This window comes from Lepus europaeus, chromosome 12 (genome assembly GCF_033115175.1).
Source record: "Lepus europaeus isolate LE1 chromosome 12, mLepTim1.pri, whole genome shotgun sequence".
Lineage (NCBI taxonomy): Eukaryota > Metazoa > Chordata > Mammalia > Lagomorpha > Leporidae > Lepus > Lepus europaeus.
Window position 1 is genome coordinate 23,279,911 of NC_084838.1, and position 11,586 is coordinate 23,291,496.

The following is an 11,586-nucleotide window of genomic DNA, read 5'->3' on the forward strand; positions in this document are numbered from 1 at the left end:
CTAGGAGTTTATAAAGCTAACAAGATAAGAGGGAACTGTATTTTACAATTATATGTTGGAACACGATAAAATGTTTACCTTAGACTGTTGCAGTGAGTACCTGGGAGAGAATTCTGAACCTCTAAATGTAGAAGGACGTGAGGTTTTAGAAATCAACTGATACTGAACCCATCTGGGAAGTATTCATCCCTTATATAGTCCCTTTTATAAAATTAGTGAAATTGTAATTCTTAGGTTCAAAATCGCACCTAACATCTGTAACACAGTGAGTCTTTTTGGCTTTCCCTTTGTATTCCACCAATTAGATAAGGCTTGAGGTCCCGTTGCTCATCTTCCTTCTAATGTATTCCTGTAGTCTCTCAGCTTCTGAAATCTTGTGATTTTTTGAATACTGCTTCTGGCCTCTTCCCTGAAGCCCAGACTATGCACTTATACTCTGTAAAAACTAGAAACACTTATTCAAATCCCTTCATTATACAAGTTAAACAGAACATTTTTATGTTAAGATCTTTTAAAGCAGATTACATTTTCCTTTAATACCAAGTGAACATCACCTGGTCCCAAACTGTCATGAGAATTCATGCTTTATGCATTGAGATTGGGTGGCTTCTAAGTGAGATTGGGTTTCGACAGAAGAAACAGGAGCAACTGGAGCCACAGTGTGTCATGAATCTACTAAGCAGGATCCATTCCTACTCCAGTGATCATCTGCCTCTTGACAGTCAGTGTAGCAAATTCTCTTATTCTTCCCTTAAGGATTAATGGCTAAATCCACCTATTTTTACATGATCTGGGAGCTAAGGATGGGTTTTGCATGTTTAAATGATTGGGAAAATATTTTGCGACTCATGAAAATTATATGAAATTCTAATTTCAGTGTATCAATAGTTTTATTGGAACACTACCATATTTACATGTTTATATGCCAGTCATAAGTAAAGGCATTTTTAGACAAGAATTGCTGCTTAATTCCACAACTGATTAAGTGTTTACTTTGTTTACAATTAAGTAGGATTGGGGCTGGCACCATGGCGCAGTAGGTCAATCCTCTGCTTGTGGCACCAGTATCTCAAATGGGCGCCAGTTCTAGTCCCAGCTGCTCCTCTTCCAATCCAGCTCTCTGCTATGACCTGGGAAAGTCCTTGGGCCCTGCACCCACTTGGGAGACCCGGAAGAAGCTCCTGGCTTCAGATCAGCTCAGCTCTGGCCGTTGCAGCCATTTTGGGGGAGTGAACCAATGGATGGAAGACTTTCTCTGTCTCTCCCTCTCACTGTCTGTAACTCTTCCTCTCAATAAATAAATAAAATCTAAAAATAAATAAAGTAGGATTAACAAAAGCCAACGTCAAGTCCTTTGAATGATATATTTTACCAATATCATTTTGCATCTTCTGAATGGTCTTGCTTAACTTTAGGAAGATTTTTAGTAGCACTACTGTGCTGTTTTGGTAATATGCTCTGCAGCTTACAGAAAGCATCCATATTATTTGTAGTTTGGCCCTGGGGACTGTGAGATGGTGTAGCAGGTTAAGATTCTATTTGCAATGTAGGCATCCCGTGTTGGCAATGCCAATTTGAGTCCTGGCTGCTTCCAATTCAGCTCCTTGCTCATGCGTCTGGTGAAGGCAGCAGAAGATGGTCCAAGTGCTTGGGTCCCTGCCGCTCATGCCGGAGATCCGGATGGAATTCCTGGCTCTTGGCTTTGGCTTGGCTCAGACCTGTGTTTTGCTGGCATTTAGCAAATGGAATCATTTTTTTTTTTTTTAAGATTTATTTATTTGAAAGAGTTACACAGGGAGAGGAGAGACAGAGAGGTCTTCATCCACTGGTTCACTCCCCAATTGGCTGCAATGGCTGGAGCTGTGCCAATCCAAAGCCAGGAGCCAGGAGCTGCCTCCAGGTCTCAATGCGGGTGCAGGGGCCCAAGCACTTGGGCCATCTTCTGCTTTCCCAGGCCACAGCAGAGAGCTGGATCGGGGTGGAGCAGCTGGGACTCTAACTGGTGCCCATATGGAATGCCTGCACTGCAGGCGGCGGCTTTACCCGCTACGTCACAGTGCTGGCCCCAGCAGATGGAATCTTAGTTTCTCTCTCTCTTTATCTGTCACTCTGTCTTTCAAATAAATATTTTTTAAGATTTTTTTTTGTATTTTGATCCTTGTGATGATTCTGTTACACATGAAGAAACAATCAGAGGAAAAATGGGAGTCTGATCTTTTAGCTTAGCATGTTATGCCTAATTGCTTGCTCTTTCTACCACATCTGATATTTCCTTATATATATCTTGATATCTAGGCTCTGGAAACAAATCATGAATTCTTTAAAAAGAGATACAATTTATCTGATTTGAATTTTATTTTCAAAGAGTGCTCTTATCTCTTTGTTCACTTCCCAAATGCCTGTATCAGCCAGGGATGGGCCAGGCTGAAGCCAGGGGCTGAGAATTCAATCACCAAATCCCATGTCTCCCATGCAGGTAGCATGAACCCAGTCGCTTGAGCTGTTATCTGTTGCATCCTAGGTTCTGCATTGGCGGGAAGCTGGAATCAGGAGCTGGAGCAGTGTATTGAACCCCATATTCCTGCATGGGATGGAGGTGTCTTAACTGGTATTTTAACTGCTAGGCTAAATGCCTGCCCCTATGTATTATTTTAATCCTTCAAAGAACATTGCATAGTTAAAGTTATAGAAGAGAATTTATTATCAAGAATGGGTGCATGAACTGTCTTGTGTTACTGCACGCATGCATAAATGCCAGGCTAGGTAATAAGTTCTGTTTTTTTTATTATTATTTATTTGAAAGAGTTACACAGAGGGAGGAGAGGCAGTGAGAGAGAGGTCTTCCATCTGATGGTTCACTCCCCCAGTTGGCTACAATGCCCGGAGCTGCGCCAATCCAAAGCCAGGAGCCAGGAGCTTCTTCCGGGTCTTCCATATGGGTGCAGGGCCCAAGGACTTGGGCCATCTTCTACTGCTTTCCCAGGCCACAGCAGAGATCTGGATTGGAAGAGGAGCAGCCAGGATTAGAACTGGCACCCATATGGGATGCCAGTGCTTCAGGCCAGGCCGTTAACCCACTGCGCCACTGCACCAGCCCCAGTAATAAGTTCTTTGAGAGCAAGGTAACCTTGTGCTTTTCAGCTCCTTTTTATGATCCAAATGACTGGAACAAAACAAATATGGTACCATCTATTAAATGGTTCTTAATTGAGAATTATAAGGTCTAGACCTAATTATAATTAGGTCCTATAGTTGTTATCACTGTCACTCATTCTTTGGTTTATAAACAAATATGGTAAAAAAAAAAATTGTTTTCCTTTTTTGAGAGACAGAGAAAGGTAAACCAAGAGATAGTGCGCTCATCTACTGGCTTACTCCCCATATGCCCACAATGGCCAGTGTTGTACCAGAACTGGGGCCAGGAGCCAGAAACACAATCCAGGTCTTCCACATGGAAGAGGAGACAGGAATCCAGTTACTTGAGCCATCACCTGCTGCCTCCCAGGATCTGCACTGGCAGGAAATTGGAGTTAGGAGCTGGCGCCAGGGCTTGAACCCAGGCATTGCAATGTGTGGGATGTGGGTGTCTTCATGCTAAGCTAAATACCTGCTCGCACAAGTATGTTCTGAAAGCCCTCTGCATGTCAGGCCTTTCTGATATTGTGAATATGATGTGCAGGAGATTTAGGATTTAGCAGAAGTGAGAAAAAAAGTGCAAAGCAAAATTGTAAATTAAGAGCTAACGAGGGAAACGATGGCGTGACACAGAAATGTCTCAGAAAAGAAACTGCCCCTCCTAAGCCCCTCATCTTAAACCTGAACTTCTTTTCTGTTTTAAAAAAATTATTTGAGAGGCAGAGTTACAAAGACAGAGGGAGACACACACACACAGATCTTCCATCTGGTTGTTCACTCCTCAAATGACTGCAACAGCCTGTGCTGGGCCAGACTGAAGCCAGGAGCCAGAAGCTTCATCCAGGTCTCCCAAAGTAGGTGCAGGGGCCCGAGCACTTGGGCCATCCTCTGCTGCTTTTCCAGGTACACTGACAGCAAGCTGGATTGTAAGTGGAGCAGCTGGGACGTGAACCAGCACCCATATCGGATGCCAGTGTCACAGGTAGTGGCTTTACCCACTATGCCACAGCACCAGCCCCAGTGTGGTTCTTTCAGGCTCCTGAATTTGTTTATCAGTGCACATCAAAGAACAGTTTAGGAAAACAGGCGTGCATGTAGTAGGTGCAGATTGGCATTTCTGGCAATATGTGTCAATAGTTGGAAACAGAAGGTGTGCCACCTGGGGAAGAAGAGCAAGACCAGACTGTGAGAATGGGGTTGGAAAGGCAGGTCGGCTTGATGACCAGAGTGACCGGAAGTCATTTTGTCCTTGAGAGTTGTGAAGAATGAATTAAAGGATTTGAGTCAAAAACCGGTCTGGGGGGCCTGCGCTGTGGTGCAGTGGGTTAACGCCCTGACCTGAAGCACCAGCATCCTATATGGGCGCCGGTTCGAGACCCTGCTGCTCCACTTCCCATCCAGCTCTCTGCTGTGGCCCCGGAGGGCAGTGGAGGATGGCCCAAGTCCTTGGGCCCCTGCACTTGCATGGGAGACCCGAAAGAAGCTCCTGACTCCTGGCTTCAGATCGGCACAGCTCCGGCCATTGTGGCCAACTGGGGAATGAACCATCAGATGGAAGACCTCTCAGTCTCTCTCTCTGCCTCTCCTCTCTGTGTAACTCTGATTTTCAAATAAATAAATCTTTTTTAAAAATGCTCTGGTTTATATTTCAGAATGGGTTGTAAAGAAGTAGGACTAGAGGTATCAGCCAGGATCAGAGGCTGTCACGTTAAATGAGATGAAGAATGAAAACAGCAGTAGAGGTGCAGAGAGGCTGATGGTGGATTCCAGGCACGTTTAGGATGTGTTGACACGTTGTGACCTTTACCACTGGATGCATGGGGATCCGAGATGCTCTGATAAGGGTCCCAGGATGAGGAGTAAGTTTACAGGAAGAGATAATGAGTAATGTTGGAGAGATCTGTGAGCCATCAAAAGAGAATTTTGCAGCCAGAAATTGACCATGTGAGATATGAAGCTCAGAATCTATCTCTGGATTGAAGATCTAGATTTTGGAGTCTCTCTCTCTCACGCGCGCTCTCTCTCTCTCTCTCTCTCTCTCCTTCTCTCTCTCTCTCTCTCTCTCTCTCTTTCCCCCTGCTGCCATCTCACTACAGTCTTCCCTGAGAGGGGAAGCCCAGATTCTCTTATCTGCTTCATTAAGAAGAAAGACATGAGATTTCAAAAGAAATAAGAGAGCTGAACTTAATGTCTGAATATTTTATTCAGATACATGTCAAAATGTTTCTCTTCCAGAAAATAAGGTTATACGTATGCATGCATTTGATTTTTTACTTGATAATATGTTATAGAAATATATACACAAAGTTGGGAAATACATTGCTACTTTGCTGTGCAGCTGAGGTAGAGATTATTCAGGTCTGTACATATCTTGTTTACTTCTCCTTCCTGGATGCTTAGGAAACTACATTTCCGTTAGGTAGGTCCATCTGGCTGGTGACAGCCAGTGGACTGTGAGTGGATATGCCTCGTGATGTTTTAGGCTAACAAAATTAAAGACGTCCATGCTCTTTCCAGATCTCTTCTCCCCGTTTACATCCCTGAAAGCCAAGAATGGAGGTGGTGGGATCACAATAAGGGGAAGTCCCATGGGCCTGGGACCTTGCATGACTGCAGAGCAAAGCCTCCTACTTCATGCTGATTGGATGGGATGATCAAGAGACAAGCACATACTATGTTTCCCTGGAATTTTGTGGTATACTTGTCACTGTAACATAATTTACCTTATTCTAGTTAGTAAATAGGATTCAATTTAGATAAGCATTAGGGCTATTTAAAATAATTTTTTGCTTTTCTAGATCACAGGAAATGTACATTTAAGTTTTAATTTTAATGGAGAACACCAAAATATATTCCAGAAATAGTGGACCAGTTTATGAAACTGATCACACTCTATGAGGTGATTTTTGACCCAGCTCTTCATTGTCATTGAATACTATTAGTCTTTGAATTTCTTAAATTAAAAGAGACCTTGGCTGGGAAATCTCCAAATACTTATAAATTAAACAACACACTTCTAAATCACACATGGTCAAAGAAGACATATCATGAAAAATTAAAAATTTGAATCAACTGAAAATAAAACATCAAAATTTGTGGGATGTAGTAAAAGCAAAACTTAGAGGGAAATTTATAGTGGTGAAATCATAGAAAGGAAGAAAAATCTACATCAACAGTTTAAGCTTCCACATTAGGAAATCAGCAAAATAAATGTAAATTAAACCCAAAGTAAGTTGGAAGAAAAATAATTTTAAAATAGGAGCTGAAAGCAATATACAATTAGAAAAACAAAACAGAGAAATGGAGAAAATCAAGGAACTCAAAAGTTGGTTATTTGAAAAGACTGATCAAACTTATAAAGTTCTGGCCACACTAAGAAGGAGAGAGTACCCAAACTTCTAATAGGGAAGGGGGTACTTCACCAAAGATTCCATGGGCATTAAAGGGATAATAAATGGATACTGTGAACATCCCTTTTTTTTCATTTTGCAAATTTGATAACCTAGATTTTAGAAGAGACAGCATGGCAGAACTTACCCAGGAGGAAATGAGTGGGCCTATAGCTATTGAAGACAATGAACCAATAGTCACCCTCCCACCACCTCCACCAAAAAAAAAAAAAAAAAAAAAAAACCACCAGGCATCCATGGGTTCACTGGTGAATCCTCTACAATCTCTTCTAAAAGATCGAAATGAGGTTAGCATTACCCTATACCAAAACCAACAATATTAGAAAAACAAAACTACAGTATCTCCCATGAAAATTGATGAAAAATGCTCCACAGGATACTGACAAATTGAATCTACCAGTTTATAAAAAGACCAAGTAGATTTTGTTCCAGACATACAAGGTTGTTGGAATATTTGAAGGTCAATTAATGTAACCTATCACACCATCGAGTTGAAGAAACAAAATCACATAGTTATGTCACTAGATGAAGAAAAAAAACACTTGACAAAATCAAATAAATTCATGATTAAAAATAAAGAAATCTCTTAGTAAATTGGGAACAAAGGGGCAAACTCGTCAACTTGATAAAGAACATTCACAGACATGTTGCAGCTAACACCATGCTTTCTGGTAAGAATGAAGCTATCCTACTAAGATCAGGATTAAGGCAAGGATATTCCCTGTCACCACTTCCTTTCAATTTCATTCTGGAAATCCTAACCCATAAAATATGACAAGAAAAGAAATAAAAGGTATACAGTTTGGGAAGGAAGAAACAAAGCTGTTTTTGCAAATGACATGATTGTCCAGTTAGAAAATCTGAAAGTAATTCACAAACTCCTGGAGTTAATAAGCAAATATAAGTGTAACTAACTGGGAATGGCAATAACCCAAAATATTGACAACATCAAATACTGGCAAGGATATGGAGCAACTGGAACGCATTCATTGCTGGTGCAAACACACACATTGCACGACAGTTTGGAAGTTCCTTTCCAAACTAAGCTACCCCGTGATCCAGCAACCATGCTCCTTGGTATGTAATCTGAATGGTGCTAGCAGCTTTTTCATAACTGCCGAACCTTAGAAGCAACCAAGATGTCCTTCAGTAGAAGAGTGGATAACTACACTGTCCGTTTCAGGCTCAGCACTTGGAAGAAATGCGCTATCAAGCCATATAAAACATGGAGAAACTGTAAGGGCACATTGCTAAGTGAAAGAATCCAAAATGACAAGACGACAGACTATGCACCTCACTTTTCATCTTCTCGTCTTGTCATCTCTTTTCTTCCTCGAGTCGTGTTTCTGCCTGAATTCCCTGTGCACCTGAAGGCCATGTGTGTTAGTATTTCTCCATGGAGAGCTGCCTGGCAGGAATTTTCTCTGCTCCAAAGCAGCACTCTTCTGTTCTGTGCTCTTCGTCTGTGTTTTGCTGTCCATGCTTTTTTTTTTTTTTCCTGCAGTACTACTGGTAAGATCTGCTGGTGATTCCTTTTTCATTCATTGTACAATATGAACAGCTCATGAATCTTGGCCCAGATCTTGGTGGAAGGAAAGATAGTGGAAAAGCCAAAGTAGTCCAGGTGATAAGAGGTCTCCCTGGGCCCTTGCTCCAGAGACAGTTCTTTTCATGTAGTTTCTCTCACTCTTGCTCTGTGTGTGGGGGGGTGTGTTATGTGTGCGTCTCTCTCTGCCCCCTGCTCCAACTCCCATGTTTCTATAGGCATAACCTCCATATATTAAGGTTCTTCAGGATATTAAAAAAACCAAAATCCCTGAAGTGTTTTTCAGGTTTCTGTTAATCACAGCTGAGAGCACTTCTTTTTCCACACTCATTTTATCATATTGTGTATCTCTACTTATTTTTTACTCTTCACAAATAAAACCATACTTAAGCTCCCATTTTCTAAACTTCTTTAAAAATATTTTGATTCCTAGCAAAGCATTAATTAATGAATGTCACATGCTCAGGAAAGAGTGGACAACACAAGCAAGATACGGCACCTATGCCTGCAGATCTCACAGTCTAGAAAGGAGAAGGGCCACTGGAAGTGATTACTACAAATCCGCTAACCGTGTCTGTGAATGGGAGTGGGGTTATAGACAAGGCTTCCCTGAGAAAGGGACGTTACAGTTTACACTGAGAACTATGGAGAAGTTATATCTGGGGGAAAACGGATATGGGAAAGCTGATGGAATGTTACATGTAAAAATTTTAAAGCGTTTACTTAAGGACCTGAAAGATTATATGTATGGGGCAAGAAAAACAGGGACTAGAACTGGACTAGTTATCAGGAGCTGTATCAGGCTGAACTCTGTAATTCATGTTCAGGTTTTCCACCCTTTATTCTAAGGTCAATGAGGCACACGCATGTTTCATGTAATGAAATAGGTATTTTCCAAGCTTGCTAATTAAATAATGGCTTAGATGTGGGCGTGATTGGAGGAAAGGAGAAAATAGGATGCTACTAATGTATTTAAGCTGAAAAATGAAGTTGACTTGGATTAGGATGCTGGCAGTATGGATGCAAAGATGTGGGAATGTTTTCGATATATTTAAAAGGTACAACTAGTCAATGTACTGTGACTGGGGATATTAAAGGAAAATGAAACAATAAGGAAAGTTCTCTTGCTTTTGACTTGAGCACCTGTGTGGATGGGAAAATATAAGATAGTAAGTTTCAGAGAAAGAACAGATTTGGGGTAAGGGTAGGTTCATTTGTAGAAACAGGTAGTTACTACTTCCGTGAACCCCAAGAGAAGAGGCAGCATAGGAAATTGTACTTGCTTAGAAAAGATGTGGCTTAGAGAGAGAACTTGAAATCCACTGGCATTTAGAAAGCCCTGGAAAAAGAAGCATGTTTGAAATTTCTCAGGAAAAACAGGCACCATGGGTAGAAAAAGGGGAAGCCAAGAACAAACCTGGAGAAATGTTAACACAGCTGAAAAAGAGTAATTGTTGCACTGTTTCTAGGAATTGCATTTATAGTAAGATAATGTGAAAAGAATTGACATCCGAATATTTGATATGTTTCTTTATTCACAAATTTTAGGTCTTTAAATTGCATTTTATTCTGTTTTTCTTATTCTTAATTGTTTTTAAGTGCTTATGGTTATGTATTTTATATATTGTTTAGTGTTTTGAATAGAATGTTTTCCTCATTATAGTCTTTAACTAGTTGATTATTGTTGTTATATAGAAAGATTAATTTTTAGGTATTTGTTAGAATTTGACTACCAAATTCTTCTTTGTTTTAGCAAACATAAAAATTGTGTGCAGCTTGGGAGCATCAGTTGGGGTTTTTTGTTGCATTAGTAAAATCTGACCCTGGGTAACTCAAGCAAGATGGGAATTAATTAAAAGGAAATTTAGAGTTTACCAAATTAACTAGATCAAAAAATAGTGTTGGAAATAAACAGGAACGGAACTAGAAAGAAGGAATTACAAGAATCCTTCTTATTAGAACAATGTGGTCAGAATGTCTCTTAGCCCCTTTGACATTTTGATCATTATTTAAGAGTCCATTAAGACCTATCTGGGTCACATCCCCATGGCTGGGTTAGAGAGGAAAGGGCAGGGCAGAGCTGATGTCCACAGTCCCCACCCACAAGGAAGATGGTAGTTACTTGCATGATGATTGGGATATTTTCAAGGAGGGGAAAGGGTTGGACAGTAAAAACAACAAATGTCCACTAGGCCTTTTGGTGTCGAAGGTCATATTTTTTACAAATGATGGTAATTTGTCCTCTTTTCATATGTCTGAATTTGTTTGGTTTAGTTTATCCACACTGAGTTATGTGAATAAACTAAATGATCAGATTTTAGCTTTTGGAAACTAATAGTCAACAAGAACTGCCCGAATTGGAGCAGAAATGGAGTGCTAGTCGTCAAGTATTGTCTCTATTTTTGCAGGCGATTCAAGAGGAATGGTTTCAGGACTCGGTGGTATGGGGAAGTCAAGCCTAACTAAAGGGCAGTATCACTGACTCTATTGGAAATAGCCTTCCAGGCTGTGAGTCCACTGAGATTTTCCGGGGTTGCGTGTGTAGTCTAAAACTATCTCCTCTCAACTGTGGTTTGGAGCCTCCTGGTGGCAAAGTTGCCCTGCTTGAGCTCCATATTGATGAAAAAAATTCCAGGTCCTGTATTTTCAATTCTCCTTTGACCCGGATTGTTAACATCTTACTGGTTTCCTCATCCATTGGCAAGCTAAAGAAAATCATTGGTACTAATTCATTTTATTTTTTTCTCTAAGAATCATTATGTTATTTCTGGAAAAAAGTACTCACTTAATACTGTCCTCTCCCCCCAAAATATATTGTGTGGAATAAATGCTGGTAGGTAGCAAGTGACTGAGAGCTGGGGAAAAGGAGAGGGTGGAAGTCCTGGGAACTCAGAGCCCAGGGAACTATGTAGCCAGGAGGTACAGCAAGCTGCAATGCATTCCCAAAACCTAGAAGCAAGGCAGCACCTCCTACACCTGCAGAAGTCAGTGTCCAGCCCTCAGGGACCAGGTGCAATGCTCAGGAGCCTCCTCTTTCCAAGGCTACATCCCTGAGCTTCTCCTGTTTCCAGATGACTGCAGCAGGAAGGCCGCAAGATAAAAGGAGAAATGAATGAAAGAGCAATTTCCTGGAGGAAATTGAGTTAACCTCTAATTCCCTACGTTTTAAAATAGTTTTTAAAGTTACTCTGCATGAGTGAGATTGATTTTTTTTCCTACCACTGAATGGAAATAGGACCTCATAAGAATATTGATTTCAGTAATAAAGAAATACTTATTACTTGCTGAATTCTTTATTCAGTGGAGGATTAAGCTTGTGAGTATAAAGTTAATGGAAAGTATGTCATTAGCAAAATTGACATTTTAAAAATTGATTATTTACAACCCTTGTCTCTATAGCCCTTGTGGAACAGCGCTTTGTTTTGTTTTGTTTTTCCTTGCTTTTTGTTGAATTCTTTACTTAGTGGAGGGTTAATCTTATGATTATAAAATAAA